The sequence below is a fragment of the Acipenser ruthenus genome, chromosome 29 (assembly GCF_902713425.1).
Source record: "Acipenser ruthenus chromosome 29, fAciRut3.2 maternal haplotype, whole genome shotgun sequence".
Classification (NCBI taxonomy): Eukaryota; Metazoa; Chordata; class Actinopteri; order Acipenseriformes; family Acipenseridae; genus Acipenser; species Acipenser ruthenus.
In genome coordinates, this window is record NC_081217.1 from 11,019,964 (window position 1) to 11,029,445 (window position 9,482).

Sequence of the window (9,482 nt, forward strand, 5' to 3'; positions counted from 1 at the left end):
ATAAATTGAGAAAGTAATAAAGACACAACTGCAAAATCTGCTGTTGCTGCTGCAGTAGGGGCTGTGGTTGCTGCTGCAGTAGGGGTTGTAGTTGCTGCTGTAGTTGGGGCCACAGTTTTTGCTTTAGTTGGGGCCAGAGTTGTTGCTGTAGTTGGGGCCGCAGTTGCTGCTGCAGTAGGGGCTGCAGTTGCTGCTGTAGTTGGGTCTGCAGTTGCTGCTGTACTTGAGGCTGTAGTTGCTGCTGCAGTAGGGGTTGTAGTTGCTGCTGTAGTTGGGGCCACAGTTTTTGCTGTAGTTGGGGCCACCATTTTTGCTGTAGTAGGGGCTGCAGTTGCTGCTGTAGTTGGGGCCACAGTTTTTGCTGTAGTTGGGGCCGCAGTTGCTGCTGCAGTAGGGGCTGCAGTTGCTGCTGTAGTTGGGTCTGCAGTTGCTGCTGTACTTGAGGCTGTAGTTGCTGCTGCAGTAGGGGTTGTAGTTGCTGCTGTAGTTGGGGCCACAGTTTTTGCTGTAGTTGGGGCCACCATTTTTGCTGTAGTAGGGGCTGCAGTTGCTGCTGTAGTTGGGGCCACAGTTTTTGCTGTAGTTGGGGCCGCAGTTGCTGCTGCAGTAGGGGCTGCAGTTGCTGCTGTAGTTGGGTCTGCAGTTGCTGCTGTACTTGAGGCTGTAGTTGCTGCTGCAGTAGGGGTTGTAGTTGCTGCTGTAGTTGGGGCCACAGTTTTTGCTGTAGTTGGGGCCACCATTTTTGCTGAAAACTGCACTGAATAAATTGAGAAAGTAATAAAGACACAACTGCAAAATCTGCTGTTGCTGCTGCAGTAGGGGCTGTGGTTGCTGCTGCAGTAGGGGTTGTAGTTGCTGCTGTAGTTGGGGCCACAGTTTTTGCTTTAGTTGGGGCCAGAGTTGTTGCTGTAGTTGGGGCCGCAGTTGCTGCTGCAGTAGGGGCTGCAGTTGCTGCTGTAGTTGGGTCTGCAGTTGCTGCTGTACTTGAGGCTGTAGTTGCTGCTGCAGTAGGGGTTGTAGTTGCTGCTGTAGTTGGGGCCACAGTTTTTGCTGTAGTTGGGGCCACCATTTTTGCTGTAGTAGGGGCTGCAGTTGCTGCTGTAGTTGGGGCCACAGTTTTTGCTGTAGTTGGGGCCGCAGTTGCTGCTGCAGTAGGGGCTGCAGTTGCTGCTGTAGTTGGGTCTGCAGTTGCTGCTGTACTTGAGGCTGTAGTTGCTGCTGCAGTAGGGGTTGTAGTTGCTGCTGTAGTTGGGGCCACAGTTTTTGCTGTAGTTGGGGCCACCATTTTTGCTGTAGTAGGGGCTGCAGTTGCTGCTGTAGTTGGGGCCACAGTTTTTGCTGTAGTTGGGGCCGCAGTTGCTGCTGCAGTAGGGGCTGTGGTTGCTGCTGTAGTTGGGGCCACAGTTTTTGCTGTAGTTGGGGCCAGAGTTGTTGCTGTAGTTGGGGCCACAGCTTTTGCTGTAGTAGGGTCTGCAGTTGCTGCTGCAGTAGGTGTTGCAAGTAATGCTGTAGTTGGGGCCACAGTTTTTGCTGTAGTTGTGGCCAGAGTTGCTGTTTTAGTTGGGGCTGCAGTTGCTGCTGTATTTGAGGCTGTAGTTGCTACTGCAGTAGGGGTTGTAGTTGCTGCTGTAGTTGGGGCCACAGTTTTTGCTGTAGTAGGGTCTGCAGTTGCTGCTGCAGTAGGGGCTGCAGTTAATGCTGTAGTTGGGGCCACTGTTTTTGCTGTAGGTGGGGCCGCAGGGGCTGCAGTTGCTGCTGTAGTTGTGGCCACAGTTTTTGCTGTAGTTGGGGCCACAGTTTTTGCCACAGTTGCTGCTGCAGTTGGAGTCGTAGTTGGGGCCGTGGTTGCTGCTGTAGTTTGGGGCTGCAGTTGCTGCTGTAGTATGTTCTGCAATTGCTGCTGTGATAGGGTCCACAGTTGCTGCTGTATTAGGGGCCACAGTTGCTGCTGTAGTACAGGCTGCAGTTTCTGCTGTAGTTTGGGGCTGCATTTGCTGTTGTAGTTGGGGCCACAGTTACTGCTGTTGGTTGGGTCCACAGTTGCTGCTGTAATTGGGGCTACACCTTGTCCGTAAACTGCAGACCAACTGTATACTGTCGAAATAAATACATAATAATAATAATAAAAAAAACTAGGTAAGCACTTCTGTCCTTTTTGAAAGCTATATAAGTGTAACAACAACCATCTGATGAACTACTTTATCAATTAACTAAAGTATATACAGTATTACCCTGACAATTTTTTTATGTTCTACAAATGTTGCTGTGGTCGCTTCGACTTTCAGCACTACCACTAAAGATATGCTTATACAGTGCCTTGCGAAAGTATTCGGCCCCCTTGAACTTTGCGACCTTTTGCCACATTTCAGGCTTCAAACATAAAGATATGAAACTGTATTTTTTTGTGAAGAATCAACAACAAGTGGGACACAATCATGAAGTGGAACGAAATTTATTGGATATTTCAAACTTTTTTAACAAATAAAAAACTGAAAAATTGGGCGTGCAAAATTATTCAGCCCCTTTACTTTCAGTGCAGCAAACTCTCTCCAGAAGTTCAGTGAGGATCTCTGAATGATCCAATGTTGACCTAAATGACTAATGATGATAAATAGAATCCACCTGTGTGTAATCAAGTCTCCGTATAAATGCACCTGCACTGTGATAGTCTCAGAGGTCTGTTTAAAGCGCAGAGAGCATCATGAAGAACAAGGAACACACCAGGCAGGTCCGAGATACTGTTGTGGAGAAGTTTAAAGCCGGATTTGGATACAAAAAGATTTCCCAAGCTTTAAACATCCCAAGGAGCACTGTGCAAGCGATAATATTGAAATGGAAGGAGTATCAGACCACTGCAAATCTGCCAAGACCTGGCCGTCCCTCTAAACGTTCAGCTCATACAAGGAGAAGACTGATCAGAGATGCAGCCAAGAGGCCCATGATCACTCTGGATGAACTGCAGAGATCTACAGCTGAGGTGGGAGACTCTGTCCATAGGACAACAATCAGTCGTATACTGCACAAATCTGGCCTTTATGGAAGAGTGGCAAGAAGAAAGCCATTTCTTAAAGATATCCATAAAAAGTGTCGTTTACAGTTTGCCACAAGCCACCTGGGAGACACACCAAACATGTGGAAGAAGGTGCTCTGGTCAGATGAAACCAAAATCGAACTTTTTGGCAACAATGCAAAACGTTATGTTTGGCGTAAAAGCAACACAGCTCATCACCCTGAACACACCATCCCCACTGTCAAACATGGTGGTGGCAGCATTATGGTTTGGGCCTGCTTTTCTTCAGCAGGGACAGGGAAGATGGTTAAAATTGATGGGAAGATGGATGGAGCCAAATACAGGACCATTCTGGAAGAAAACCTGATGGAGTCTGCAAAAGACCTGAGACTGGGACGGAGATTTGTCTTCCAACAAGACAATGATCCAAAACATAAAGCAAAATCTACAATGGAATGGTTCACAAATAAACATATCCAGGTGTTAGAATGGCCAAGTCAAAGTCCAGACCTGAATCCAATCGAGAATCTGTGGAAAGAACTGAAAACTGCTGTTCATAAATGCTCTCCATCCAACCTCACTGAACTCGAGCTGTTTTGCAAGGAGGAATGGGCAAAAATTTCAGTCTCTCGATGTGCAAAACTGATAGAGACATACCCCAAGCGACTTACAGCTGTAATAGCAGCAAAAGATGGCGCTACAAAGTATTAACTTAAGGGGGCTGAATAATTTTGCACGCCCAATTTTTCAGTTTTTTATTTGTTAAAAAAGTTTGAAATATCCAATAAATTTCGTTCCACTTCATGATTGTGTCCCACTTGTTGTTGATTCTTCACAAAAAATTACAGTTTCATATCTTTATGTTTGAAGCCTGAAATGTGGCAAAAGGTCGCAAAGTTCAAGGGGGCCGAATACTTTCGCAAGGCACTGTATATACTGGTGACAGCGGATATCCATTAAAACCATGTACACTGGTCAGAGAAGCACTCCCATAAAACAGGGATGTCACAGCTGCATCCCCGCAGAGACAGCTCAAGTTTGTAACAGCAGTTAGCTATGTCTGATTTAATATTTATTTGAGCAAATGTGTGTTTTATAACGTGTATGCAACTTAAATTTATCAATGTGTAGTGCAAATGCAACTTACACATTACCCTCCAGGCGCAATCTTTCTGTCACTGCAGGGTTTTCAGCTTTTTTTATGGTTTCTTGGGTACTGTGGCAGTTTGCTATTGTGTGCAACAAAGATGCACCTGTGTTTTTTTTTTTTTTATATATATATACCTCTGTTCTCAAATCAGTAACAGGTGCATACATCTGGACATCTATATTTAGACAAATGCATCACTTTCTGTCCATTTGCATACATTACAATACTACATGGAGGGGAGACTAAAGTCTGTAACTCCAAAAATCCCATTGAGTTTTAGGCGTCTAAATCCAATTGTAACCTTATGGAGGGTTTTAGACATGTGTGCTCAAATAGAAACATCAACTTACATAGTCACTGTTGAACATCAGGACTGTGTAAGTCTGTCTAAGAAAACGTGTAATTCTAGATGTCTGACAAAAATGTAGTCACCTTAGAAAACTTACCCCATTGTGTCTCGTAACAAACTAGTACTTTACTCATATTCACGTTACCCAATATATATTTGACACAGCCATCAACAGCTTTACCTCATTAGCCTGCTGTTTCTTTCTATGGCAGATAAGTGATCCGATTCCCAAGGCTGCGTTCATCGTTTGCCTCCTCTCTTGTCTGCATATGTCTGCAGACAACAAAGGTTCACAAACGCTTTCCTAATGGAACACAGGGCAGACTGGTGTTTTGTCTTGACATCCTGTTTCTTCTCTTTGCCCCTGCCCTTTCTGAAAACAGTGGTGCAGATCCGCTCCCAGACGCTGGGGACATTGTCCCCTGGGGAGAGGCGCTTCTCAGGAGTGCTGAATGAAGTCTTGGACTCCTCTTAACTGTTTCCTCCTATAATCACAGTTTTGTTACTGCAGCATGGTTGAGGCAGTATGGATGAAGCCTTTGCATTCTCAGCCAGGTTGACTGCTTTGGAGGGTCTAATTTGACACTCTGAGTCAGTGTTGTACCTGGTCAGTTCAAGGTACTTGATGTAGGGAGAAGGTGTCCTCTCACTGTAATTCCCAGCCTCTACAGGAGGGTCAACCACCATGGGAACAACCACACCGGGTTTGTGTGTCACCTCATCCAGCTGAACCTCTCCTCTGAAGGCTATGCTCTCAAGAAGCTCTGCATCGTCCAGGGTCACACTATTGGACATCATGCTAGGTGTGAGAACATCTCTTTCATACTCCTCGTCTGAACCGAAACTGTACTCACTACCTAGCCATGATATTGGGGAATCTTTGAGCCTTTGACGATGGTAGTCATCGTCTTTATCCCAGTCTCTCATCAAAGCCTGATACTTTGATTCAATTTGCATTTGCTTCCTGTTTAAATCATTGTGCTGTACACCCACGAACACCGGAAGCTGCCTGAGTTGTTCTTCGATTTCTGTTACAGGGTGTACAGGGGCCTCCCCCCCAGATGCTTCCCTTGTGCAGTCAAGCGTAGTAGGAATATTCACTGGGTTGCTTTGTGAGAATGAATTCTTTGTAAGTCGAAGCCATTCTTCCAGAGTGACCAGGTTCTGTTTTATTGCTCTGGATTTTTTGTTTCTGCTGGCATCGCTTTCCTTCAGTTGTGTGTTCTCCCCTTTTCCAGGGTCTCTATGTCTCCCAGACACTTTGCTGCTCTTTCCCGTCTCGCAGCTCTTCCAATAGGAGGTCTATATCGACAGTGTCACAGTCCTCTGAACCAACCTATACACAGGAGAGGCAGTTACCCTGAGGTCCAAACACTTCTTTATGAGAAAGATACACTCACAGAGTCATTTGAACATTAAAACTCTTTTATGCAATTTTTTTTTACCATTAATAATAGTTTATGCTAATTTACCATTGTTTTAGCTTACCCAACTGCATAGTGCTTCAGTAAGATTAACTATGCTTTCACTACACTATATTGTACTTTTACCATGGTAGGTAACTTTTTATTGGAGCAGATTTTACCAGTGGGTCATACTAATTTAAAAAATAAATTATTGCTGTTCATGTTTAAGACAGCATTGCATAGACTAGACTACAGGTCATACACACAGTGATCTAAACAACAGACAGCATTGGATCCTTGTATCAGAACAGAGCTGACTAAACTTGTACCACAGTGGGGCACTCTTAAGGAGCTCGAGCTCACAAAGGACCAGTACTTATCCAGCATGGTAATACACTAAATATATTCATATTCAGTAAGGGCACATTTCTAACCATTAACCCGGATATGAGTATTTTGTTTGGGACTCTTCTGCCTGGCAGGTCATGTCAGAAGCTGACTCTGTAAGAAGACATTCTTAAAACCAGAAGAGCTCATCTACTGCATGAAGAAGCATATAGAAGAAGCGCATTATTTTCACCTTTGAATGAATATACAATGTATCCCTATTGACTTACTGTGCAGCAGGAGGCAGCCTTGACCTCAGGATCTGCAGCAACTCCTTTCATCTTCTTCTCTGTTTTCGGACATCGTCCCTCATGCGACATCTGGAAAAACACAGAAGACACAAGATCAGTTTAACAGTCTTGAGTTTTATGCATGCACAATTATTTACTCTCTCCAAACAGACTATTAAATGTCTTTATTTAACTCATAAGTGAATGTTTTGTAAATAGGGCTGTATGTTACAAAGCAAATGACTTTAACTCAATATTTGCATCTGATATTTATTTATTTATTTCATATATAGCGCCTTTCATACCAAAGTATCACAAGGCACTGTACATAAATACATAAAAATACAATAAAATACAAAATATACAAATAATAATAATAATAATAATAATAATAATAATAATAATAAAAAAGAATCATTAAAAGCTAGCAATCATGTTGCATTAAAACCAGTAAGATAAAAATGCCATTTTATAAAAATGTGTTTTAAGTTTAGACTTAAAAATACCACAGACCCAGCTTCCCTAACACATGGAGGTAGAGCAATCCATAGTTTAGGGGCTCTAAAAGAAAAAGCCCTACCTCCCGTATTGATTTTATTGACCCTGGGAACAATGAGCAGCCCCGCTTCCTGTGATCTAAGAGTGTGATTTGGGAGATACGCGGTCAGAATCTCATCAAGCAGCTTCTCAAGGATCCCAGGGTGTCAGATTCAACAACATTACTGGGGAGTTGGTTCCAGACCCTCACAATTCTCTGTGTAAAAAAGTGCCTCCTATTTTCTGTTCTGAATGCCCCTTTATCTAAGCTCCATGTGTGACCCCTGGTCCTTGTTTCTTTTTGCAGGTCGAAAAAGTCCCCTGGGTCGACATTGTCAATGCCTTTCAGGATTCTGAAAAAGAAAAAGCCCTACCTCCCGTATTGATTTTATTGACCCTGGGAACAATGAGCAGCCCCACTTCCTGTGATCTAAGAGTGTGATTTGGGAGATACGCGGTCAGTAGCTCCTGCAGATAGCTAGCTCAATAATAAGATTTTAAAAATCAATTCTATATTGTACAGGGAGACAGTGCAAGGAAGCTAAAATGGGGGTGATATGATCATATTTTGTGGCTTTAATCAAAATTCTAGCAGTGGTATTCTAAACAAGCTGTAGGCGGGACACCACACGTTTTGGGATGCCAGAGAGGAGTGCATTACAGTAATCAATTCTTGAAGAAATAAAGGCATGTGTTAGTCTCTCAGCATCAGATAATAGGTCTCAGTTTGGCTATGTTTCTCAAGTGATAGAAAGATATTTTAGAAACTTCCCTAATATGAGACTCAAATGATAAAACAGGATCAAAGAGAACCACAACATTTTTCATTTCAGTTTTAGGATTTGATAAAAGACTGCTAGGGTCAAACTATATTGTGAGAAGTGTCACGAAATCCGCGTGGTCAGATTTCTTTACGTACTCTTTTTATTTGCTCAGCATACACTCCTATCTCAGGGGAGATGTTAGGAGGACAGAGATGTTATTACTCCTAGTGGGATATAGTTCGTGCTCTGGACCCGCAGTATACCCAGATGACTAATATAGAACTCAAGAAATTGACAGACTCATGTATTTAAAGTTTTTTACGAATCGGAGTATGATCAGTACTCGTTCGGTTTATTAACGGTTAAATACTGGATAGAGTAGCTACAGGCTACGTCGTATCCCCAGCTGAAAGACACACTGGGCAGTCCAGTGTCTTAACAGATATCAACGTTAACACTTTAATACATGTATATATGTGTTAATCAAGGCCGACAAGCAGGCCAAGAACACGTCACCTAAAGTACCCAATGGTCTATTTCAGCACATTCAACAAAACTCTCTCTTATTTCTAAAACATAGCGTGAGTCCCTTATGGCAATACATGCAATACATGTGAGATAAAATAATAATAATAATTGCTTAATGCTTACCCTTTAATATAAATCGTAAAAGGATATGGCTGTCTTCACCAGGCAAATGAAACTGAATTCAATCAGCTCAATTGTGTAGGTTTGCAAAAGATGGACCACCTTGCCCTGTCTGGGATGAGTGTGGTACTCCATTGAAATTACTCTGGAGTTTTATAGGTTTTTCGTCTCATTGGAATACATGGGACGCCTCAATTAAATCCAATCATTAATCAGGTGGGACAGTTCTTATCCATTTTACAAATAATAGTTTTCAAAAGATCCGGACTAACTTTTCAGGTGTCATGGACTTCAATAAATTCAAAACTTCACGTTTGTTTCAACTCTTATGATCTCCTTTCTTTGCTTTCCTCCGAGCCCCTCCTTTATCTGAAAAGCTAAGTGATCCAAGGTTCCCAGGATCTTGGTTTATAATATAAAAACACTACTGCATGCAAAACACTAATTTTATATGTGTTATATATGAGAGATGTTCTTAATATGTGACATCATCTTCTAAGTGATTATATTATGGTAAATTAAAGGTATGTGTTTCTTTTAACTTCATATTGTTTCATCATTTTGTTAATGAGTCAGTTTTGATTCCATATACCATTGTCTAACAGAGTGTTTGACACAAGTTTGTCTCATACAATATTCAAGTCATTTAGTTTCACTAAGTTTAAGAGGTAATAGTTTTCATTACAATTATTTATCCATTAAGAGATGCACTGACCAGGCTCTGACCTGTACCTCTCTGAGAATATGTTACTGCTAGCAGTTTCCACAGTCTCTTGTTTTTCCCAAGGTCAAAGTCTGTGCAAAGCACTTTATTAGATATATGACCTGTCCATTAAGCCATGAGTTGTGCATATTATTTCAAGACATTTACTTATCAGTACTAAACCACTAACTCCATCTCTATGAGGCTTGCAGCTCTGCTGAAGTGGAACCCAAGGACATGCCCTGGTTTCACTGTAGCAGTTTCAAATCACCACATTATAAGGAATCCATCTACCATC